The sequence below is a fragment of the Ranitomeya imitator genome, chromosome 1 (genome assembly GCF_032444005.1).
Source record: "Ranitomeya imitator isolate aRanImi1 chromosome 1, aRanImi1.pri, whole genome shotgun sequence".
Classification (NCBI taxonomy): Eukaryota; Metazoa; Chordata; class Amphibia; order Anura; family Dendrobatidae; genus Ranitomeya; species Ranitomeya imitator.
The window spans coordinates 448,091,506-448,118,295 of NC_091282.1; the positions used below are offsets into that span (position 1 = coordinate 448,091,506).

At 45.1% G+C, this 26,790-nt stretch overlaps 1 protein-coding gene across 1 annotated transcript in view; it reads left to right on the top strand.

Annotated features, from left to right (window-relative positions):
• The first annotated feature begins 19,680 nt into the window (after window positions 1-19,680).
• Window positions 19,681-26,790, top strand: part of LOC138675793 (programmed cell death 1 ligand 2-like) — a 166,430-nt gene continuing 159,320 nt past the window's right edge. The window contains exon 1 of the mRNA XM_069764328.1: window positions 19,681-19,743. The gene's annotated coding sequence lies outside the window, so the exon portion shown is untranslated. The remainder of the gene's footprint in view (window positions 19,744-26,790) is intronic.

The following is a 26,790-nucleotide window of genomic DNA, read 5'->3' on the forward strand; positions in this document are numbered from 1 at the left end:
CACGCACTTCCGCCCGCTCCCCCGCACTTCCTGCTGCAGCGGTTCTGCACATCAAATCGCAGTAAAACCCGCAGATATATTTTTGATCTGCGGGTTTTACTGCGATTTTGACCTCACAATGGAGGTCTATGGGTGCAGAACCGCTGCGGTTCAGGAAAAAGAAGTGACATGCTCCTTCTTTTTTGCCGCAGCTATTCTGCGCGGCTTTTTAAACGAAATTACGGACCATGTGCACAGCAGTGACTGTTTTCCATAGGGTTACATTGTTATGTACCCTGCATGGAAAACTGCTGCGGAACCGCAGCGGCAATACCGCTGCGGTTCCGCAGTAAAAAACGCACTGTGTGAACATGGCCTAACTAATAAATACAAGGCAGATTTGTAGGTTTTTTGTCCAGATCTCTATTTCCATCACATAAACCATGTCAACATTGTGTTACTTTGCCCAGTCTTTTTCAATCCCTGCCATGTATCTAGTGACAATCTTTCACTCTCTCATAGACTTTGTTCTTAAAGGGCCACTGTCACCCCCTCCAGCCGTTATAAACTAAAAGAGTCACCTTGTGCAGCAGTAATGTTGCAGTCTAGCAAGGTGACTATTTTAGTTTTTGTTGCTGATATTCCCACAATAAAGGTATTTATAATTTTGCTCAAATACCTGTCTTTGTCCATGGAGGCGGGTCTGAAGCCTCCTCTTTGAAGCGCCCAACTGCCGACAGTCATCTCTTCTGGGGCGATTGTCGCCGCCTCCTCAGCACTGTTATTGTCCGAAATCCGGCGTCTGCGCTCTGCTTTTCTGCCTGGAGCAGGCGCATAGAGCAGCAGCCGTCCTAGCTCTGATGCCGGGTTCCGGTCTGCGCCTGTGCGGGCAGTGCGGCCACCCTGTTACTGAATCCCCGCCACGCACTGTGTTATGCATTATGCACAGTGCGGGGCGGGGATTCAGTAACAGGGTGGCCGCACAGGCGCAGACCGGAACCCGGCATCAGAGCTAGGACGGCCGCTGCTCTATGCGCCTGCTCCAGGCAGAAGAGCAGAGCGCAGGCGCCGGATTTCAGACAATTACAGTTCTGAGGAGGCGGCGACAATCGCCCCAGAAGAGATGACTGACGGCAGTTGGGCGCTTCAAAGAGGAGGCTTCAGACTCGCCTCCATGGACAAAGACAGGTATTTGAGCAAAATTATAAATACCTTTATTGTGGGAATATCAGCAATAAAAACTAAAAGAGTCACCTTGTTAGACTGCAGCATTACTGCTGCACAAGGTGGCTCTTTTAGTTTATAAGGGCTGGAGGGGGGTGACAGTGGCCCTTTAAGAGCTCTCCCTCTAAATCAGGTTATTTATGTCATGCAGCCAGAAGGTGGCAGTTCATGTTCACCTTTAAAAAAAAAAAAAAAAGAAAAGACAATGGATGGACTATAAATATTTTTTACAGTGTAAGGTGCATATGACGTTTTTTTCACACGGATTCAGCCTAGAAACTAGCTGAAAAGGAGCTCAAAATTATGAACATATACGCAGCATGTCATTTTTTACAGGATTCATAACTGGGAATAAGCAGGGAGTACTACACAGTATGTTACATGACAGAACTTAGAATCTGTATTTAGCACTGGAAGACTGAACAACACACGCTCTCCAAGTCTTGAACTCCATACAGTGATGCAACACCCCAGTTGGCCTCCAGAATCCCATTTTACCTTCCTGACCTTCATTTCATGTAGTGCAACCATTATCTGCTTCCTCATCGACCTGTGCATTCCCTCAGGGGCTTCCTACACAGCTGACTGCCGCAGGGCTTAGGACCAATTATCTTTCTCTTTGAGAGGTAAACTGGTAATTCTGTACTATTGTATATTTTCTCATATAGCTCTCTTGTCTTCTCATCCATCTTGCTGGTTTGTTGCTCCTTGCTGCTCTCTAGGGGTATGTTTCCATGTTCAGTTTTGGCAGCATTTTGGATGCAGCTCCGTCCAAAGCGCTGCCGCCTTTTGCACACGCGGTGATTCTGTATGTGTTCATTGAACCATGCGGAATCACCGCATCCTATACATTGGACTGTGATATTTATCTTGCGGAGACTGAGCATCTCCGCAAGATAAATAGACATGCTGCGGTCTAGAAAGATGCGCCGCGTGTACGGTTACGCAGGGAATCCACGGGTGTCCCTGCACGCATAGTCGAGTTATTTCATAAAATCCTATCCACTATACTATAATATCTGGCAGCTGCAGATGTACGCAGAGTCCAATCCGCAGGGAATACTGACCCTGGAAACATACCCTAGCTCAAAAGTCAGTGAGCTTTTGTAGGCTTTAGTCCTCCCCATTACTCTGGAACGTAAACATTTAATGAACTATGACGGGCTATTGTTGTCATAGGTCACCTCCCCCTCTTTGGTACCGACCCCTATTTTCCGGAAGATGACAGCTGATCTGATCAGCTGGCATGTGCCCCTAACAGCAGCGGGTGGAATTGCGTTCCACCCTCAGCTATTAACTAGTTAAATGCCGCTGTCAATCTCTTTCAGCAACATTTAACTTGTACATACCAGATGCGCGTCTTAGCTCTGCCCATCGGTGCCCATGTCACATCACCGTGGGTCGCAAATTGGTTCGCATGGCAACCTGTGATTTGATGAGACCCCTGTGGATGTCATTGCCGAACTGCTATGAGCGCCGCCCGAATCCTTGCTATGTGTGACACAAGCGATGAGATGATCGCAGCTTCTAGTCTCCCATGAAGAAAATTGAAGCCAGTAAAAAGTAAATGAAAAAGTTTTAAAAAAATATAAAAGTTCAAATCACCCCCCTTTGGCCCCATTCAAAATAAAACAATTTAAAAAAATTACACTTATTTGGTATCGCCGCGTACAGAATCGCCCGATATATATAGATATAAAAAAGTTAACCTGATCGCTAAACGGCGTAATGAGAAAAAAAATCAAAATGCCAGAATTACCTTTTTTTGGTCACTGCAACATTGCAATAAAATTCAATAATTGGCAATAAAAATATTGTATCTACTCCAAAATGGTGCCAGTAAAAACATCAGCTCAGCACGCAAAAAGAAAGCCCTCACCCAACCCGAGATCACGAAAAATGGAGATGCTACAAGTCTTAGAAAATGGCAGCATTTTTTTTTTTTACACACATTGAATTTTTTTTCACCACTTAAATAAAAAAGAACCTAGACATGTTTGGTGTCTATGAACTCATAATGACGTGGAGAATTATAATGGCTGCTCAGTTTTAGCATTTGGTGACCATTGTAGAAAAAACAACAAAACAATTGAGTAGTTGCACTTTTTTTGCTATTTCACCGCACTTATTATTATTATAGCGCCATTTATTCCATGGAGCTTTACATGTGAGGAGGGGTATACATAATAAAAACAAGTACAATAATCTTAAACAACACAAGTCATAACTGGTACAGGAGGAGAGAGGACCCTGCCCGCGAAGGCTCACAATCTACAAGGGATGGGTGAGGATACAGTAGGCAAAGATAGAGCTGGTCGTGCAGCGGTTTGGTCGATCGGTGGTTACTGCAGGTTGTAGGCTTGTCGGAAGAGGTGGGTCTTCAGGTTCTTTTTGAAGGTTTCGATGGTAGGCGAGAGTCTGATGTGTTGTGGTACAGGGTTCCAGAGTAGGGATGATACGTGAGAGAAATCTTGTATACGATTGTGGGAAGAGGAGATAAGAGGGAAGTAGAGAAGGAGGTCTTGTGAGGATCGGAGGTTGCATGTAGGTAAGTACCAGGAGACGAGGTCACAGATGTATGAAGGGGACAGGTTGTGGATGGCTTTGTACGTCATGGTTAGGGTTTTGTAGTGGAGTCTCTGGGCAATGGGGAGCCAGTGAAGGGATTGACAGAGGGGAGAGGCCGGGGAATAGCGGGGGGAAAGGTGGATTAGCCGGGCAGCAGAGTTTAGAATAGATTGGAGGGGTGTGAGAGTGTTAGAGGGGAGGCCACAGAGCAGGAGGTTGCAGTAGTCAAGGCAAGAGATGATGAGGGCATGGACTAGTGTTTTTGCAGATTCTTGGTTGAGGAATGAACGTATTCGTGAAATATTTTTGAGTTGAAGTCGGCAGGAAGTGAAAAGGGCTTGGATATGTGGTTTGAAGGAGAGATCAGTGTCAATGATTACCCCGAGGCAGCGAGCTTGTGGGACTGGGGAGAGTGGGCAGCCATTTACTGTAATGGATAGGTTCGTTGGGGGGGTCACGTGAGATGGGGGAAAGATGATGAATTCTGTTTTGTCCATGTTAAGTTTCTGAAATCTAGCAGAGAAGAAGGATGAAATAGTGGACAGACATTGAGGGATTCTGGTTCGTAGGGAGGTGATATCTGGTCCAGAGATGTAGATCTGTGTGTTATCAGCATAGAGGTGATACTGAAAGCCATGAGATTCTATGAGCTGTCCCAGGCCAAAAATGTAAATGGAGAAGAGCAGGGGCCCAAGGACTGAACCTGTGTGTGAGTGGGAGACGCTGAATGTCCGGTCTGTTAGGTATGATGAGATCCAGGCTAGGGCCAAGTCTGTGATGCCAAGGGATGAGAGGGTCTGTAATAATAGGGAATGGTCCACTGTGTCAAAGGCAGCCGACAGGTCGAGGAGGAGGAGGATAGAGTAGTGTCGCTTGCTCTTGGCGGTTAAGAGGTCATTGGTGACCTTAGTTAGGGCAGTTTCAGTGGAATGGTGTGACTGGAAGCCAGATTGTAAGCGGTCAAAGAGGGCGCAAGAAGAGAGATGAGAGGACAGTTTAAGGTAAACGTGTTGTTCCAGTAGTTTGGAGGCATAAGGGAGAAGTGATATAGGGCGATAGCTAGATACAGAGGATGGGTCAAGAGAGGGCTTTTTGAGGATAGGTGTGATGGAGGCATGTTTAAAGCTTGAGGGGAAAACACCAGTTGTTAGTGATAGGTTGAAGAGATGGGTTAGGGTTGGGATGAAGACTGTGGTGAGGTTTGGGATGAGGTGGGATGGGAGTGGGTCAAGTGCACAGGTGGTGAGATGCGATCTTGAGAGTAGAGTGGAGAGTCGATCTTCTGTAATGGTGGAGAAGTTGGTTTTGGAGGTGGAGGGCTGGGAAGTCGGGAGGAATGGCTCTGGGGGTTGTTGACCAAAACGGTCTCTGATGCTATCAATCTTCTGCTTGAAAAATGAGGCAAAGTCTTCAGCGGAGATAAGTGGGGAGGTAGGAGGTGCTGGGGGACGGAGGAGAGAATTGAAGGTGTTGAATAACTGTTTAGGGTTGTGAGACAGAGAGGATATGAGAGATGAGAAATAGGTTTGTTTAACTGTGGCAAGTGTGGTCTTGGATGTAGTGAGGGACTGTTTGAATGCAATGAAGTGCTCGTTGGAGTGGAATCTTTTCCATCTGTGCTCAGCAGCCCTGGAAGCTTGCCTCAGTTCTTTGGTCAGGCTGGTGTGCCAGGGCACTTAGAATTGTTTTCCCATTTTCTAGTACATGATGTTAAAACCAATAGTGTTGTTAAAAAGTACAACTCGTCCCACAAAAAACAAGCACTCACATGGCCATATTGATGGAAAAATAAAAAAGTTATGGCTCTGGGAAGAAGGGGAGCAAAATATGGAAACGTAAAAACGAAAATACCCCTAGTCCTTAAGGGGTTAAAGTAAAGCCTACGTTGAGTTTTTGATGCGTTTTTTAATACAAACTTTAAGCTGTGTTTTACAGAACCAGCAAAAGCTATGAGATTTTAGAAATCATTTTTTTTCTGACTGATTTGGAAAACTGCTGCGATTTTGCAAACTGCAACATGTCACTTTCAGCATCTTTACAGCATTTTTTCACCTATAGAAAGCAATGAGTACGTTAAAAAACGCAGCAAAAAATGCAGGTATCAGGTTTTGATGAGTTTTTGGTGCAAAAACCTAAGGAAGTTAAATCATGCTTTTTTGGCCCACTAGATTCAGCAACATGAACAAGAGACAACACAAATGCAGCAAATAAGCAGTAAAACCTACTATTTGTAAGCAGTTTCTTTATTGCCAAGAGAGCAAGTTTTGCCTGCAGAAAAAAAGTTGTGAACATAGCTAAAGAGAATCTGTCATCCGTTTTTTGTGATGTAATTTAAGGGCAGCATGAGGTAGAGCAGGGATGGGGAATCTTTTTTTCTGCCAAGGACCATTTGGATATTTATACCATCCTTCGGGGCCGTACAAACTCCACCCACAAAGTACATCCTGACTCTGGCACTGGTGTCAGGAAGTAATCTTTCATCGCATGCCCCTCAGTGTTCAGTAGTGAACACTGCTTGTGTGTGTGCTAACAGAGCAAGAAAAAATGAATGAGCTGGTGGCAATCAAAATACACCTCCCTGCCCAAGAATGTGGTTCCTGAGAATCTGCTCGGGGGCCTGATAAAAGGTCATCAAGGGCTGTAACTGGCCCTGGGGCCTGAGGTTCCCCACCCCTGAGGTAGAGGCTGAGACACTGATTTCAGCGATGTTTTTTACAATACAACCAGTGTTTTATCAGCAGGAGATTATCATTGACGAACTAGCTGCCAATGTGGCACCCCAGGAGTTCGGGTACCACAGCAGTGCTGTCTTCCTCTCGGGGAGGGTAGTGCTATGCCAGGAAACAAGAGGGATCTCTTTGGCAGGTAAATCACACACACACTACCTTCTGAATCCAGGCCAGGAGGGGGAGCTCAAAACCCTCTTTTAGCGCAGATTCCTGAATAAAGATCCTGGTCTGGAGGAGGAGCCAGATCAGTTGAGAATGAAGAGAGACAGGGAAAGGAGCAGAGGAGAGATTATTAAGGGCTTAAGGAGGCTGCGAGTGGGCCTCCGAGGAGCCGGGTACCAGGAACCCGAGGCTGTGGGGAGCTGCAAGCCCCATAGCAGAACCAGAGGGCACAGAACTACACGTATACTGAAGTGGATACTCCTGAAATCCCGAGAATTATCGGTATGTTCGATAATAAATCCAGTGTGGTACAGAATATTCTTAAAAAACATTGGGGGATTCTTAGAGCGGATCCTGACCTGAAGGATTTTGTTCCACTTACCCCCAAAATCACGTATAAGAAGGGTAGGTCCATTAAGGACCGTTTGGTCCATAGTTTTTATGATCGACCTAAACCATCTGGCACGTGGTTGGATCGTAAGCCCTGTGGCACTTTTAAATGTGGGGATTGCAAATTTTGCCCATGGGTTAGAAAGGAAAAAACCTTTAAAAGTACCACATCAGTGAGGATTTACTGTATGAGGGATTTCGCCAACTGTAAATCGGAGGGGGTGGTGTATATGGCCACCTGCTTGTGTCCACTTAATTATATTGGGAAAACCAAGAGGGAGCTGCGGAGACGCATTGGTGAGCACCTCGGTGACATCAAACACAAACGGGATACACCGATAGCTAAACATGTCAGGCTAGTTCATTCTAATGATAATAGGGCTATCTCGTTTTGTGTTCTTGAAGTAGTGCGGCGTAACCCACGTGGGGGTAATTTGGATAAACTACTCCTTCAAAAGGAGTGTCAATGGATTTTCAGGCTACGCACTCTTGTACCGGATGGTCTGAATGAGCAGCAAAATTATTGCTGCTTTTTATGATGCAGTGATCCACTATCACTAGCCAGTCATTCTAATTGGGTATGTCTACCCGTTGGTTATCATTATTTTTGTTTTATTATGTATATATTTATTGCTTTTTGTAGTATTTGCACGGGGTCCTTTATTTGGATTATAGGATGTATCTTACCCATTCTTAATAGGGTTATTAGTCTTATTATTGTACATATATATTCTTTGTCTTAGGTTTCTACACTTTAGTGGCATGTCTGCTGTTAGTGTAGACATATATATATACATAATCTGTCTGGAGGTGACTATTTATTATTTGTATATGGCGCATTGTATTACTATATTCTGCGGTTGCGCATTTGTCCATCTGTCTCCTTTGGGGGATTTCAGCTATCCTCAGTGGTGCGATGCATTTACGGCAAGCATTGTATCATTATATTTTGCGCTTGCGCATTTGTCTATCTGTCTCCTTTGGGGGATTTCAGCTATCCTCAGTGGTGCGATGCATTTATGGCACTCTTACGCTTTCTATCTTTGCGCCTGCGTATTGTGTATCTACCATTTCTCTGGCTTCTAATGGGTGTGCCGTGCTGTGATAGGTTTATGTGTATTCTAGGTGGGCGCCTGCGTACTTCACGTCCACTGCTTCATTTGTTATCTAGCGCATTGCGCGTGCGCCGTACCTGGCGGTCTTTCCGTTTCCGTCAGACTCTAGAGTATGGTATTATCTTCACGCGCATATGGGGGCTCCCATGGACTTCTTTATCATGGAGGTATATGTTGTTTAGTATTGCGGTTTTATTCTTAAGGTCTAATCAGCGTGCGGGCACCATATTGGATCGCTAAACAGTAAGTCACCATGCCTAAGCGTGTGTATATAAGCGGGACCCACGGGTAATTTACTGCAGCCCTATCTTTGTAACCTGCCATGTCGTCATCTTGTCTCTCCTGATGAACCCAGATTAGTGGGGGAAACGCGTCGAGAGGTTGTCTGGAGGTGTTAATCGCCCGGTCATCATGGTTTAGCTGCGGCATCTGGATTCATTATCAGCTGTGGATGATTTAATGCAATTGATAAGTATATCATTATCATTTTGACCATACAATGTATTCATTGCATTGTCCACACTGCTGAATGTATTTATTTATTGTTTTTCAAGATGCATGCGGTTGTGCTGTGTTATATATCTTTGTGGTGTGTATGTTTTGTTCATCATTAGTTAGTCCTTAGTTGTGTTGGTTTGGTATCTTTTATTAACCAACAATGGTACTGATTTGTTTATTTTTGTATGTCTTATAGCTTCTACCTGATATTATATATAGTGATGCTATAGTTTGTATTTCTATCCTTTGGTCTCACATCACATTTGAGGGGAGGGCCTGAGTTGCTGTACTCTTGGTATCACATATATTCTCAAGTTATTCCCAGCCATCTGGCCTTCTGTTTCTCTACCTATCCCTTATAGGGAGTAGGCAGGAGACCAGGGATAGTCGTCGTACGAGCGGGGGCGCCATTCTCGTTATTTCTTTTAGGGTGCCAACCTCCGCATCTAGGTAGTATCAGTTTTTAGGTTTATTTTTTGTAGCTGTGAGGGATATTCACACTTATATCATAACACCCTTATAGTTGCTATTTGGTAGTTTAAATCACGTGTATATTTGCATCCTTTGGTATATAAGGCATTCCATTAGTATGTACCAGGGTTCATTGTAGGGGATTATATTCCTCTTCCTTTTAGGACTGACGGATTATATAGGGGTTTTTTGAAGTTTTTACTTTTTTTTTTTTTTTCTCGTATTATTGTTATCTAATAAAGTATCTAACTTTTTAAGGGGGGTCTTTTTCTACTGTAAACACTACACGTATACTGCCCAAATTAAGCCTGTGGCACAGCAGCACCCTGGAGCCTGGAGTCACCGTGCAGAGACCCCAGAAGCACACCTCTCAACCATCCTGTATTCCGCAGGGCAGTCCCGATTTTGACAGGCTGCCTCGTGCTCACGGACGGGACCGTACTTGTCCCGCACTCCAGAGCCTCAGATACCGTCCTCCACACCCGGAGAGCAGAGCCACACACCACAAATATGGCTGCCGCTGCTCTGTGCGCACAGGACCTGTGATGAGGTCACAGGAGGGGAGGAGTCAGGAGTCACATGATCGGTGACCCCCGTGTATTGCAGGACTCTGCTGTGCTGGTTGTCATGGTGTACTGCTGGAAGACGGTAAGCTTTTGTGTGGGTCGGGAAGGGTTTACAGTGTGGATGTAGCAGAGCTGTGTGTATGAGGTGTGCAGAGCCGTGTGTGCAAGGTGTACAGAGCAGAGCCATGTGTGTGCGAGGTGTACGGAGCAGAGCCGCGTGTGTATGAGGTGTACGGAGCAGAGCCGCATGTGTGTGAGGTGTACGGTGAGGAGCCGCATATGTGCGAGGTGTACGGAGAGGAGCCGCGTGTGTGCGAGGTGTACGAAGAGGAGCCGCGTGTGTGCGAGGTGTACAGAGCAGAGCCGCGTGTGTACGATGTGTTCGGAGAGGAGCCGTGTGTGTGAGGTGTACGGAGCGGAGCTGTGTGTACGCGAGGTGTACGGACCGGAGCTGTGTGTATGGAGCCGTGTGTACGAGGTGTACGGAGCGGGGCCGCATGTGCAAGGTGTTCAGAGGGCAGCCGTGTGTGTAGGAGTATCTATGTGTGGCCATTATACTGTATTCAGTATCATGTGTGGCTATTATACAGTATGGAGCATCATGTGGGGCCATTATACAGTATGGAGCATCATGTGGGGCCATTATACAGTATTGAACACTGTGTCCATTATACAGTATGGAGCATCATGTGTGGCCACTATACAGTATGGAGCATAATGTGAGGTCATTATACAGTATGGAGCACTGTGTCCATTATACAGCATGGAGCATCATGTGGGGCCATTATGCAGTATGGAGCATCAGGTGGGGCCATTATGCAGTATGGAGCATCAGGTGGGGCCATTATACAGTATGGAGCATCATGTGTGGCCATTATACAGCATGGACCATCATGTGTGGCCATTATACAGTATGGAGCATCATGTGTGGTCATTATACAGTATGGAGCATCATGTGGGGCCATTATACAGTATGGAGCACTGTGTGGTCATTATACAGTATGGAGCACTGTGTCCATTATACAGTATGGGGCATCATGTGTGGCCATTATACAGTATGGGGCATCATGTGTGGCCACTATACAGTATGGAGCATCATGTGTGGCCATTATACAGTATGGAGCATCATGTGTGGCCATTATACAGTATGGAGCATCATGTGTGGCCATTATACAGTATGGAGCATAATGTGTGGTCATTATACAGTATGGAACACTGTGTCCATTATACAGAATGGAGCATCATGTGGGGCCATTATGCAGTATGGAGCATCAGGTGGGGCCATTATACAGTATGGAGCACTGTGTCCATTATACAGTATGGAGCATCATGTGTGGCCATTATACAGCATGGAGCATCATGTGTGGCCATTATACAGTATGGAGCATCATGTGTGGTCATTATACAGTACGGAGCATCATGTGTGGTCATTATACAGTATGGAGCATCATGTGTGGCCATATTTTTTTGTTTATAATTATTGTTTATGAAACAGTGTGATCAGCAGTGCTAAATGGGTGTGGTTGGGACGTGGATATGGGTGTGACTAGTTGTGAAATGGGTGTGGTCAGAGGCGTGACCTAAAATTTGCAAACTTTGTCCCTCTTTCCCTTCTTTGAGGGTATGTGCACACGTCAGGATTTCTCGCAGAAATTTTCCTGACAAAAACCGGACATTTCTGCCAGAAATCCGCATGCATTTTTACCGCGATTTTGACACGTTTTTGGTGCGTTTTTTGTGCGTTTTTCCCAAATGCATAGAATTGCGGGAAAAACGCAGAAAATCCGCAAAAATAATGAACATGCTCATTTTTTTACCGCGATGCATTTTTTTCGCGGAAAAAAACGCATCCATGTGCACAAAACATGCAGAATGCATTCTAAATGATAGAATGCATAATGTATGCGTTTTTAATGAGTTTTTATAGCGTTTTTAGCGCGAAAAAACCTGTACGTGTGCACATACCCTAAAAGTTGGGAGGTATGCAGAAGGAACGGCTCAAGCTGCCTACTATACAGGTACCTGCCCCAGGACAGGGGAAAGAACCAGGACCTTGTTAGGACCTTACAGACAGCAAGGGATTGTAATGTCCACACGGTGTAAGGAATTTAAGAGAGAGTAAGTTTTAACTGTAGTTTATTCTTCTCATTTCCTCCAGCACACAGCATAACAGCAGCATAACATTTTCCTCCTCAGGCCAGAACTGAAACTGAAACTACTCTCAACTCCCGCCCTTGCTTTCTTAAAGAGACAGATCCAATTCTTATACATTACATCATCCCCCTTTTTTTTTTTTTTTTTTTTTTTTATATACACATATATTAGCAACCTAAAACAAATATTGACAATGTAACAACACAAAAATGTCCAAGAAAAACCATATGTCTTATTGTCTTATTCCCCTTTTTTTTAAACTATATCTCTTCAATAAGTCTCGATGGAGCCCTTCTTTCCCATGTAGGGTAATGTCTGCGTTCATTGGCGGTGTCCAGTGCTGACGGATCAGTCACCTCTTGTTGGTCCTCTCCACCGTCGGGTATCAAATCTTCCACTGGTGGGAGTTCATTACCATTGTTCTGCGGTATGATTTTAAAATGTGATGAATTTCGAGTGATGGAGTGTCCGTCTCGCTCAGCCGTGACCATACTGCCTTTTCTCTCAGTAACATTATATTTTGCAGGACTATATACAGCTGAGGTTTTGTTGGTTGATTTTTGACGCACAACAACCATATCACCTCTTTTGATGGCACATGGCTGTGCCCGTCGCCTTCTGTCTGCATAATGTTTCATGGCTTGCTTGTTAAAGAAATCCGTTGATCGCACTGAAGAGTCATTTGGTAAGGGATGACTGGTCACATCAGGGATCCGTGTACGAAGAGTTCTGCTGAACATTAGATGAGATGGCGCAGCATTAGTGGTGGAATGTGGCGTGTTGCGGTAATTGCGCAGGAATTTGTATAGTGGCTGTTTAAGTGGGGTGTGCTCCAGGCTAGCTGCCTTGACTCGTTTCCCCATAGTGCGCATGAAACGTTCTACGATTCCATTAGCTTGCGGCCAGCAAGGTGTGATTTTTCTGTGGCCGAACCCCAAGTATTCAGAAAACTGTGCAAACACATGTCCATTGAATGGAGGTCCATTATCTGTTTTGACCACTCTTGGAATACCATATGCAGAGAATATGTCGTCCAGTTCTGGTATGACACTATTAGCAGACGTTGAAGAGATGAATGAAATTACAGGGTATCTAGAATATTCATCAATTGTTACTAGAATGTATTGGCCATTTGGTAATGGTCCATATATGTCGACTGCCACTTCCTCCCATACAGCAGTAGGTAACGGAGACATTTGTAATGGCTCTAGAGTTGATGATGGAGTAATTAATTGACAAGTGGAGCAATGTCCAATCTTCTCTTCCACCAATTTATCCATATTTGGGAACCACACTTTTTCTCTGAGTAACTTTTTTGTGCCAACAATTCCTAGATGACCTTCGTGTGCTATCTGTATGACTAGGTTGCGCAAGGCCTTAGGTACAACCAGTTTGGTACCACGAAGAATGAGTTGATCTTCAGTGACTGATAATTCCTCACGTACATTTGAAAATAGTTTTAACTCTTTCAGATCAATCCCATCTTCAGGAAATTTTTTCTTTTGAATTTCATGCCACCTTCTATTTTGAATAATTTGTATTAAGGCACAGAGTGTCTTGTCACTTGTTGTCGTATTCACAAACTGATCAACAGAAAGTGCTTTTGGCACGGCGTGAGCTGCAACAAAGTGGATGTATTCTTCAATGGAGGAATGCACAGGTAAATCATCATTCGTGGGATGTCTTGAGAGATAATCAGCCGGATTGCTGTATTTTCCAGGTTTGTGAACAATTTTGTAATTATAGTCCTGTAGACTTAGACCCCATCGTTCAATCCGTGCTGGCATTTTAGCTCGGGGATTTCCAAAAATTGTAAGGAGAGCTTGATGATCTGTGACAATGGTGAAGGGAGCGCCATAGAGAAATAAGTGAAAGTGTTCACATCCCCAGACGACTGCCAAGCTTTCTTTTTCAGGTTGTGAATACTTTCTTTCAGTGCTTGTTAAGCTTTTACTTGCATAAGAAATGATGTGGGGACTTTGATTGTCATCCTTGTATTGTGCTAAAATTGCACCCAGTCCCACGGGACTAGCATCCACAATCAGTTCGGTTCGAAGAGCTGGATCAAAATAGGCCATGGTGGTTGTTGAGCAGAGTTCCTTTTTGATTGGGACCATTGAAAAACGCAATTTTGTTTCGTAAGTTCCCTTAATGGAGTGCTGATTGTCGAAAAATTTGGAATATATCTAGCACAGTAACTTGCCATTCCAAGAAAAGAGCGCACTTCACTGGCATCCTGTGGAATTGAAGCTGCTCTGATGGATTCCACTTTCTTGGGATCAGGTCGTACTCCTTCCGCCGATAAAATGTGACCATAAAACTCCAATGAATTTTTATCAAATTCGCATTTTTCTTTGTTTAAAGTGAGTCCAGCAGAGAGCAGACATTCAAAGATAGCATATAGAGCACGATTATGTTCAGCTTGAGTTTTCCCAAAAACCAGTATGTCATCACTGTAATTAAAGGCATTTGGAATATGTTGAATGACGCTCCTTATCGTATCTTGAAAAATTTCTGCTGCTGAGCAGACCCCAAACGTCAATCTTTTGTATCTTCTGAGACCCACATGGGTGGAAAATGTTGTTAAGTATCTGGATTCTGGACTCAATTCTAATTGATGATAGCCCTTATTGAGGTCGAGCTTTGAAAAAACAGTTGCTCCATTTAATAAATTAATAATGTCATCAATTGTGGGTGAGATGTGTCTTTCCCTTTGAATAGCAGTGTTGGGCAGGCGCATGTCAACACACAGTCTTACCTGCTCTGGAGTCTTTGGTTTTGGAACTACCACAAGTGGAGAGACCCACGGAGTGGGACCAGAAACAGTTTCAATGACATCATCATCCATGAGTAATTGGAGTTCCTTTTCTACCTTCTTTCTCAGGTGAAATGGAATACGCCTGTGAGCCTGGGCTACTGGACGGACACTGTCATCCACATGAAGATGCACTTGAGAGTCCTTTAATTTTCCTAATCCACTAAATAGGGAGGGAAAACTATTCACCATGGCTTGTACATCCAGGTCCGCAGGGTCGGTTATGGTATGAACAATCTGGATGAGTCCTAGCTTCAAGGCAGTGTGATAGCTGAGAAGACAGCCTCCGGATCCTTGTAATGTGTGAAAAGTGGTTTTCTGCCTATTTTCTTTATAGCTAAGTTCAGCATCAAATTGTCCCATTGTAACTAGAGGTGTTTTAGATCCATATGGGAAGATTTTAGTATGCACTTGCTGTAAGACTGGCTTTGTTTTCAACTGTTCATAAGTATTGCTGTCTATGATATCCACTGAAGCTCCTGTATCTATTGTAAAGGTGATATCCGTGTTGCAGATGGTGAGTGTAATACATGGAGACTGCACTGAGCCAGTGGCAGACGTCGTGAACACATAGTTCTCAGCCACAGACATTTCTTCTATATCCTGATTTACCATTTTTATATTTGCAGGCTTTGTAATTGACAGAGGAGACTTGTTGGGCGCTGATTTGCAGACAACTGCAAAATGGTTCCCTTTTCCACATTTACTGCAAGTTTGTCCTATAGCTGGACATTTGTTCATGTGGTGAGGGAAATCTTGTCCACATCTATAACATTTCTTCTGTTGCGTGGCCTGCTTGCCTTGTGCACTGTTCTGTTTGAGATTATGCACATGTAAATTATCCCCACTCTCCATTGCACTTGCCTGATGATCTGCTATCTCTATAGCACGGGCCATCTTGAGTAAATCATGCAGAGAGATCCTGCTGCAGAGCTTTACGCCTTATGGTATTAGACGAGCAGGTGACAATTACTTGAGTTAGGATTTCATCATCTACGTCAGTAAATGCACACCCATGTGCTAGTTCTTTTAGCCGGGTGACATAGGTGTCTATGGATTCTTCTGGAAGCTGCTTAGCAATCCTGAACTTGTATCTTTCATATCTGATGTTTTGTTTAGGGTTGAAGTAGTCAGTGAGAGCTTTGGAGCATTTGCTGTACGTGTCTGTCTCCGCTGCTGGTAATGTGCTATATATGTCATAGACTCCTGTGCCCGCACAATGCAGGAACACGGCTTTTTTTCTGTTCTCCTCTTTTATATCTATTGCTTCCAGGAAATTCTCAAATCGATTTAACCATTTTCTCCAGTTATGAGAGAGATTAGTGACATCAGTCATATCAAACTGTGGGAACATGTGCAAGTATTCAGCCATGATGGAGTCTCTCAGTGGTGCTGGCGTGTGAAGCAGTAAAGCAGGGGTCAGTACTCACAGTAGCAGGTGATTCAATCCCATCCTCGTCGCCAGTTGTAATGTCCACACGGTGTAAGGAATTTAAGAGAGAGTAAGTTTTAACTGTATTTTATTCTCCTCTTCTTCCTCCAGCACACAACATACAGCAGCATAAGATTTCCTCCTCAGGCCAGAACTGAAACTGAAACTCCTCTCAACTCCCGCCCTTGCTTTCTTAAAGAGACAGATCTAATTCTTATACATTACAGGGATTATAGCAAGCTCACAGTGGAAGGCTCCCACCCTGACTTGCCAAGGGGATTTCACTTGTTTCCGGGCTGCCTGGACTCCTAATGTACCTGCTGCTGGTACCAGGGACTGTGGCCTGCCAACTACAGTAAACCAGGTAAAGACTTTACAACTTGTGTCCTTTACACATTGACCGGCAAACACCATCATCACCATACACTCTAGGACCCCTGGGGACCCCGCTTCAACTGTGGGAAGCATCACCATCATTGCTGCAACAATATCCCCCAGAGGACCCCTTTATAGCTATGTGCACACGTTGCGGATTCTCTGCGGATCCGTAGCATTTTTTGCGGTGCAGAAACACTGCAGATCCACAATTGATTTACAGTACAATGTAAATCAATGAGAAAAACAAATGCTGTGCACACTTTGTGGAAAATCCGCTGCGGAAACGCTGCGGTTTAAAAGAAGTAGCATGTCACTTCTTTTTTGCGACTCAGGGGTAAAAAACGCAGCAAATTCACACAAAAAAACACAGAAAGAAACGCACAAAAAACGCTACGGAACCGCACCAAAAACGTGACAAATCCGCATGTGCGTTTTCTGCCAGGAGAGGCAAAATCCGCACTAGGAATTCCTAAGGCTAATCTGCAACGTGTGCACATAGCCTAAAGCAGCGTCGGTCCCCCTATTGACCGAACACCACAGGTGGCGTCACGACAGACTTTATCTCAATTCCCTTTAAAGACCATTCCACTTTTATAGTGAGTCCCAGGGCCACGGACTGGGTCGCAGCCACCGTGACATCCCCTTTAATAGCAACCGGACCGGTACTGAGTATCCCCATTGCCTTAGTGGGCAACTCACCAGTGTGCCTCCAGGTCCAACCACGTCCACACCACTATTTAGCAGCTTACTGTCACTATACATAGAATGCTGCTAATCAGTGGTGTGTGTGGGGTTAGCATTTCAGCTCTGCTACATCTACGGGCAGTCCCACACGTCCAGATAATTCCGGTACCGTAAAAATCGGTACCGGAATTATCCGTGTCCGTGTGCCTGTGCGTTTCTGTGGCACATCAGTGTGGCACACGGGCGGCACACGTGTGCCGCCCGTGTGCCGACTGGGTATCACACGCACCGTGCAGGAGACAGCGCTAGGGATAAGCGCTGTCCCCCCCCACGTGGTGCTGAAGCCGCCATTCATATCTTCTTTGCAGCAGCGTTTGCTGTAGAGAAGATATGAATAATCCTTTTTTTTTTCTTGTGTTTAACATAAAGATCCATGTCCCCACCCCCCTCCCACACCCTGTGCTGCGCCCGCCCGCTGTTATTAAAATACTCACCCGGCTCCCTCGCTGGCGCTGCTTCCTGTCCTGGCTGCACCTTCTACTGTATGAGCAGTCACGTGGGGCCGCCGATTACAGTCATGAATATGCGGCTCCACCTCCCATTACTATTTTAATCCCAGGGTGTGGGAGGGGTGGAGGGGTGTGGGAGGGGAGGGGTGGGAACATGGATCTTTATGTTAAACACGAGAAACAAAAAAAAAAAAGGATTATTCATATCTTCTCTACAGCAAACGCTGCTGCAGAGAAGATATGAATGGCGGCTTCAGCACCACGTGGGGGGGACAGCGCTTACTGTAGCGCTGTCTCCTGCACGGCACACGGACTGCACACGGACAACATCCGTGTGCGGTACGTGTTTTACATGGACCCATTGACTTTAATGGGTCTGTGTAATCCGTGCTCTCCCACGAACACTAACATGTCTCCGTGTTTGGCACACGGAGACACGGTCCGCAAAAAATCAATAACATCTGCACAGATGCATTGATTTCAATGTGTCTACGTGTGTCAGTGGCTCCGGTACGTGAGGAAACTGTCACCTCACGTACTGGAGCCACTGACGTGTGAAACCGGCCTACAGCAGAGAAAACTGATTGTATCAAAACTGCTGCACCTCTGTTCCTTTATTAGGCTACGTTCACATTTGACCCCCCCTGAGGAAGGCCACCCGCCGAAACGCGCGTTGGGGAGGACGGGACTGCTGTGCACATAATCTGTGACTCATAATCGTGGTATGTATCGCATATTGGACACTTGTCTACAGGGTCACATGTACTGTCGATAGACGTTTCTCTACTATTAATACTACTATAGCATATATGGACTCTCTATGTATATGGTCCATTATAAGTATTGGTGCACTGCGGTCCGGTCCCTCTATGTGAGATGTGTGTGCGGGCTTGTGTAGGGGATTTGTTTGCCTGCCATGCTGTATACCTGTGTGTTTTTATTCAATAAAGTTGTTCTCTATTTTGCATTTACTGGACATTTCCTGACTGCGTTTTTGGTGCTTTGTTTGGGTAGTACGTTCACATTTGCGTTGTGCGCAGCTGTGTTGGCGACGCAATGCACAACGCAAATAAAAACGCACCAAAACGCACGCAAAAACGCTGCATTTTGCGACGCATGCGTCGTTTTTTGCCGAAAATTTGGACGCAAGAAAAATGCAACTTGTTGCGTTTTCTTGGTCCGACGCTTGCGGCAAAAAAGACGCATGCGTCGCACAACGCAACAAACAAAAACGCATGCGTCCCCCATGTTAAATATAGGGGCGCATGATGCATGCGTCGCCGCTGCGTCGCCCGACGCAAACCCGACGCAAACTAGCATAACGCTAATGTGAACGTAGCCTTACACTGCTCTCAGGTGAGGTAGCAAGCACCTGATTCCTTTTAACTACCTAGTGCTGTGAACTCTATAGTGTCGAAAGTGCTGACACTTCTTAAAGTAACACACACAATAATAGAGAATTTAGTGAATATCCATGCATAAAAATGACAGATTAAGGATGCATTTCGAAACCAACATTTTCAAAACCATAATACAATCCCTTAGGCTGTGTGCACACGTTGCAGATTTTTCGCGTTTTTTCGCTCTAAGAACGCGAAAAAAGCGCATACATTATGCATCTCATCATTTAGAATGCATTCTGCAATTTTTGTGCACATGATGCATTTTTTTCCGCAAAAAAAACGCATCGCGGTAAAAAACGCAGCATGTTCATTAATTTTGCGTTTTTTTTTTGCAGATTTCCCACTATATTATTGCATTGGGAACCTCCGGAAAAAACGCACCAAAACGTGGTAAAGTCGCGGTAAAAACGCATGCGGATTTCTTTCTTCAGAAAATGTCCTGTTTTGCACAGGAAATTTCTGCAAGAAATCCTGAACGTGTGCACATAGCCTGAATATTTGGTATTACATATGCAGTGAGTCTGAGTGTGCAGCTTTTTGGGAAAACAGCCTCATTGTGAAATAGTCACCCATGACTGATGTTGTCATCATACAGCTGAGAACTAGAAAATGAAAATGAAAGCTCTAAACAAATCTGTGCCTTGTGCAGTGAGCGAGCAGCGTCAGGTAAGATTTTTCTACTATATGGCTTTATTAGGAGGAGAGAGAATGGATGGAGAAAATAGAGAATTGTATTATTGATGATGTTGTTACTAACAGTCAGACAGTTCCTGAGGGACCAATCTGGCTTGTTGATCTATTACTATGTAAAACCATGCAGAATATCTGCAGGAATATTATGGGGCAGATTTTTCAGGCTAAATGACCTAATAAGTATGGTGCAAGCCAAGAAAGGCAGGTGGTGTTTTTTTTATGCTTTTGTGGTTTACACAGTTTTTTTCACCTTGTCCCCCAAAGGATGTAGCCTTGCTGAAAAGGCACATGATTTACTGGCTAAGGGAATGAACTAACCATGCACCAAAAAATGCACCAACACTTTGACATAATTTATGACATAAAGTAAGCCATCAATGGGTGGGGTAAAACTGGAGGGGACAGTCTTAAAATACACCAGATTTATTAAATAGCATGAGCCGCTATGATAAATCTGCTGCATTTTAAGACTTGTGTCAGCCTACACTGGCTAAGGATTAGACAGTACTGATAAATATGCCCCTATATTCAATTATGCAGCTAAATGTACAAAAGATATTTAATAACTTGCTATGACATTTAAAGGGACTCTGTTCAAAGTAAGTCCCACAGCTCGGTGCTTCATCACCTAGCCAATGATTTACATACAATACACCTTCCCACCTGCTTGTTGTCCCTCATTCTCCATCCCCCTCTTCTAAAAATGATAGCCCTGGTTACATGAGGCCAGAAAAGGGTAGAGATCTGGGAAATGAAGCAGATGGCAAGGTGTGTTTAAGGTGTATGTAAATGATTGGCCTCGTCGTGAAGCACATACGCTGGTTTGAACAGTCACTATGCTGACAGAGTCGCTTTATAATCTGATACCTAAAGCTGTATCCTTATCTGGACCTGCTACAGTGGAGTCTGTCACATTCACATCCAAGCGCTGCCACATTCACTCTACAGGTGGCACTAGTGATAAAGGAGGCAACATTGCCGGCATCACTGGGCGGCATGGGCGCTCTTCAGCTAAGAGTACTGGTGTGCCTCTGTGACTTGTGGTGGTGAGACTGTTGTAATAAACTCCTTGCTGTGGCCCATGGGTAGTAGTACTACTCCCTATTTATACTCCCCGCAGACTGGCTATTGTCTAGTATATTTATTCATCTCTGGTGTCTCTTGTATCTGACCCAGACTCTGTTTGCTCTTTGAGGCTATGTGCACACGTTGCGGTTTAGCCTTAGGAATTTCTGGTGCGGATTCTGCCTCTCCTGGCAAAAAACTCACCTGCGTATTTGTTGCGTTTTTTTGCGCAGTTCCGCAGCGTTTTTTGTGTGTGTTTTTGCTGCGGATTTGCTGCGTTTTTTACCCCTGTGGTTTTCTATAATGGAATGGGTACAAAAACGCTGCAGATTGACAAAAAAGAAGTGACATGCTACTTCTTTTAAACCGCAGCGTTTCCGCAGTGGGTTTTCCGCAAAGAGTGCACAGCTTTTTTTTCTCATTGATTTACATTGTACTGTAAATCATTTGTGGATCTGCAGCGTTTCTGCACCGCAAAAAATGCTGCGGATCCGCACAGAATCCGCAACGTGTGCACATAGCCTAAAACTTACTGACTTTGATTCCAGCTTGTCTGACTTTGATTTGGACTGATCTCCTGCTATCTGATTTTCGGCTTTTCATTGGACTACACTTTTATCTTCTGGTTTTGTCCATCCAGTAGTTTTACTACTCTTACCTCAGGCTCGCTCCTACAGCCAACAGCTACTCCATGGATTCAACCCAGGGGAGCCCATTTTAAAAGGAATCTGTCTTGTCATTTGTCGATTCTTTGTGCATTACTAAGGCCAGTCCCACACGTCCAGATAATTCCGGTACCGGAAAAATCGGTACCGGAATTATCCATGTCAGTGTGTCCGTGCGTTTATGTGGCACATCAGTGCGACACACGTGTGCCGACCGTGTGCCGACTGGGTACCACATGGAACGTGCAGGAGACAGCGCTAGAGATAAGCGCTGTTCCCCCCACGTGGTGCTAAAGCCGCCATTCATATCTTCTCTCCAGCAGCGTTTGCTGGATAGAAGATATGAAAAATCCTTTTTTTTTTTTTTTTTTCGTGTTTAAAATATGGGAGGTGGAGCCGCATATTCATGACTGTAATCGGCGGCCCCACGTGACCACTCATACAGGAGAAGCTGCGGCGAGGACAGGACGCTGCGAGGGAGCCGGGTGAGTATTTTATTAACAGCGGGCGGGCGCACAGGGGGTGGGAGCGGGGTGGGGACAGGGATCTTTATTTTAAACACGAAAAAACAAAAAAAAAATACTTTTTCATATCTTCTATCCAGCAAACGCTGCTGGAGAGAAGATATGAATGGCGGCTTCAGCACCACGTGTGGGGGGACAGCGCTTACTGTAGCGCTGTCTCCTGCACGGCACACGGACTGCACACGGACAGCGTCCGTGTGCGGTACGTGTTTTACACGGACCCATTGACTTTAATTGGTCCGTGTAATCCATGCGCTCCCACGAACACTGACATGTCTCCGTGTTTTGCACACGGACGCACGGTCCGTGAAAACACGCTGACATGTGCAGAGACACATTGATTTCAATGTGTCTACGTGAGTCAGTGTCTCCGGTACGTGAGGAAACTGTCACCTCACGTACCCGAGCCACTGACGTGTGAAACCAGCCTAACATGGTGATCTCAAGCAAAGTGTCCCATTATTCATGTCAAAAAACACTTTTTCTCATTAGACAATTGCATAGCAGACCATGTCTTTCAGTCATATGGCTGGTGCTTTTGATTGCTCCAGTCACGATCTTTTTCATAATAGTCATGCCCAATGTGTTCCGATCCTTGTAGAGAGGTAAAGGTTAAAAGCAAGATGGAATTTAGGCTACTTTAACACATCAGGTTTTTTCATTCCGGCTGATTACGGCTCTTTTGTGAAAAACCGGAACCAGCGAAAATAAAAACCGGAACCGGTTTTTCCCCATTGACTTGTATTAGCGCAGGATTGTGCCGCATGGCCCAGCATTCCTTCCGTTTTTTTCCGGATACGGCGAAAATTTCGATTCCGGCATCTGGAAAAAATGTCTACTGTAATAGTTTTTGTCTGCGGAGAAAAAGCCTGAAGGGCTGGATCCGGCTCTTCCGGCTTTTCGCTACAATGCATGTCTATGGATGCCGGAATGCATCGGATCCGGAAAAAAGTGGATCCGGTGGCCTGATCCGGTTTTTTAATCTGAGCATGCTCAGAACCTATAGGCCTACCCCCAGGACACATATATAAAACAATGCCATTGAGGCCCTGACTCATTTCCAGCCATACTGCAAGAGAGCCAACATCCTGCCTTCCAGCAAGAGCCTGCCTACCAGCTAGAGCCTGCCTGCCTTCCAGCAAGAGCCTGCCTGCCTTCCAGTAAGAGCCTAGCCTGCCTTCCAGCAAGAGCCTGCCTGCCTGCCAGCAAGAGCCTGCCTTCCAGCAAGAGCCTGCCTGCCTGCCTTCCAGCAAGAGCCTGCCTGCCTGCCAGCTAGAGCCTGCCTGCCTGCCAGCAAGAGCCTGCCTTCCAGCAAGAGCCTGCCTGCATTCCAGCAAGAGCCTGCCTGCCTTCAAGCAAGAGCCTGCCTGTCTACTCTAGCGGTCATTGCCTCCAAAGCCACCGCACTTGCCACCCCTCCTGCACCTGCCCCCCTTCAGCCACTGTCCCTCACTACAGCCACTACCATCCTCCTGACCCATACCAGCAACCTGCCCGTGCCCCGTTCCACCAACCTCACCATTACCCACGTCATGCCCATGCCCCGTCCCACCATCCAGACCACTACCAGCATCCTGCCTGTGCCCCGTCCCACCATCCAGACAACTACCAGCGTCATGCCCGTGCCCCTTCCCACCATCCAGACCAGTATGAACATCCCTCCCCATACCAGTTCCCAATAACATCTTCCGCGCCTCCTCTCCCTGCCCATTACCACCAGCCTCCTTCACCCATCATGTCCCAACCCTCTTCTCCACCCATCTCCGCTTCTGCTTCCCAATCCTCCCAAACCATCAGCTACACCCCTCCATCATACCAAATTCCTAACCCAAGTCCCAGTTTCCTGTCCATCCATTCACTTGCTTTCTCCACCCCTTCACCACTACCTATTAATCCATCCCCACCACAACCACCACATTCCTCACACCACACTCCCACTGTCGAAGTGTCCCTATCTGACAGCCCCTCCAGCACTATCTCCACCCCGACTTATTCAAACCTCTAAGTTTTTGGCGCAGCCAAATAAAGTTTATTTTTGTGTTGCCAAAGAGAAGATTATATTTGTTTTGTTAAAAAATTTGTAATAAAACTGTGCTTTTAAAGCAAATTTGTATTTTCTTTATAAGGTATAGTTAACACTTGGGTTAAACAAGGTTTATTGGTTAGGTAAAATTCTTTGGGTAGAACCCAAACAGGTACACAACTTGGGTAAAAGAAGGTAAAATACTTTGGGTAGAACCCAAACAGGTACACAACTTGGGTAAAAGAAGGTAATATACTTTGGGTAGAACCCAAACAGGTGCACAACTTGGGTACAATATGGTAAAATACGGTTACAAGGTCAAAGACAAATTGTTCAAACTCTCTCATCCTGACAGTCTATTCTTCCTTACGGTGACATAAAGTATTCTGCGAATTGGTCTCTAATTTGGGAAACTGTCACAGAACTTCTATACGTAATGTTGCTATAATCAGCCAAGGTGGTTTCTTCAGAGTGGTCCTCAATGGAAATCTGTTCCTTGGATATCACATAATTGTGCAGGACAACACAAGCTTTCACCACCTCGTCAACAGTGTCTGTCTTCAAGTTTATAGATGTCAGTGGAACTCTCCATTTGGCGGTCAAAATCCCAAAAGCACACTCCACCATTCTCCGTGCACGTGTGAGGCAGTAGTTAAAAATTCTTTTAGTTTGGGTTAATCCACAGCTAGAGTAGGGTTTCAGCAGATGTTCTGACAGCTGGAAGGCTTCATCCCCAACACAAACAAAAGGCATTGGTTGCCCAGAGGTTTGAGGCAGTGGTCTTGGGGGGGGGGGGGGGGAGTGAGAGGTGTTTCCATACAAATGGCGCCCCATTGCAGACAGTTTGAAAACTTGGGAATCATTTGAGCGGCCATACGCCCCAATATCCACCGCTACAAATTTGTACTCCGCATCGACGATGGCCATCAGCACAATGGAAAAGTACTTTTTATAGTTAAAATATTCTGATTCCGAACCAGCCGATTTAACGATACGGATATTTTTCCCGTCCAAGCAATTGGGAAACTGACACACTTGCTGGAATTTCTCGGCTACTTCCAACCAAATCTCCATTGTGGGATGTGGTATAAATTCATCGTGCAAAGAGTCCCACAGTGCACGGTAAGTGTGCTTTACAATTCCAGAGATGGTGGAAATTCCCAGTCTGAACTGGAAATGTAGTGACGAAAGGGATTCTCCAGTAGCAAGGAATCTGTGAACAAAAGCAAGGCAGAGATTACTACAAAATCAAATTACAATCTATTAAAGTGTACTACAGGAGTACATACAATAAAAATGGCTTACCGAAGAGTGACCATCAGACGCTCGGCCGGTGAAATAGAGAATTGGCAATACGTATCACCCCTTTGGATGAGATGTTCAATTCGGTCCACCAGTAGATCAAAGTTCTCCGCTTTTATCCGTACATATGAGAAAAATTTCTCTGGGTCTCCTCATAGCTCCATGTACAGTGTAGAAAACACCCCACGTGTCATTCTCTGTGCGGTGATGGGGTGGATCCACAAACGGCGTCGGCGTAGACGCATGATGCGTTGTCTCTCTCACTCCTTGTCCAGAACAATTGCTTTCAAGCGATTCGCCTTCACAATGAAATCCACATTGTTCTGCAGAATCTTCGCAATAACGATATCCATCTTTCTCTCCAAACACTTGCTCCTCTCCAACCTGTGACTGATGGGCTGTAGGAAGACTGTATATATAGTTTTGAGGAGGCCAATCACATTTTGGAGCCTGCCAGGGGGGTTCTTAAAAACCGGATCCGTCAAAAACCGGATGGAAAAACGGACGAAACGGATGCCAACCGGATGGGACGGATCCGGTTTTCCGTCCCATCCGGTTTTCTCAAATTTCCCGGATTCCGCGGCGCGACGCCGGATTCGGCATGGCGCGAAAAAACTCAGGTGTGAAACTAGCCTAACTCTGCTGTATTTACGCTGCCATTGGTTTGGGCCAAGTCTGTCCGAGGTTGTTTATTTGAACCAACAGCAATTTACACCTAAATTGTGAATGAAATGGAACCTGTCAGTGCATTTTATTCATATGGAAGTAGTGGTATAGCTGTTTAGATGCTTAATCAACATTTTACCTTCTTGTAGAGATTAAATATGTCAGTCATGAGAAATATAGAGTTAAAACAATGTGCATATCAGTCTGGACGTGTATCAGGGGGAAAAAACAGTCCAGGTGCACAGACACTTTCCCATTTCATTTGCAGACCAATTTGAATATGGCTTCTTCATTAGATTTGCCGTAACTGGCACATTATTTATTTATTATGCATTGCTTATATATAGCACCATCACATTCCACAACACTTTACATATCAACATTGTCCCCATTGGGGCTCACAATTTAAATTCCCTATCTGTATATCTTTGGTGTGGGAGGAAATCCGAGAACCCGGAGGAAACCTTGCCTTGCGCAGGCGTGTACTATGGAGGACAGAGAATGAACTTCAATCCAATATTACAGCCAGCATGCAGCCAGTGGGTAAGGAAAGGGTGAATCAAACACCTGAAAACCCCGCCTCTATGGCTGAAAATTGTTCCCTCCAAATTCAGTCCCTTTAAGGTTTGGGCCACTAAACCACTCCTGTGTTATTATGCAACTGGGGTTTAGCATTTCAAACATATTTATAGCGAAATGCTTATGACTTTTTATTTGCATTATTTATCTCCAAGACGAGCTGTCTAAATAGTATGAGAACAATGAAAAGATCTGC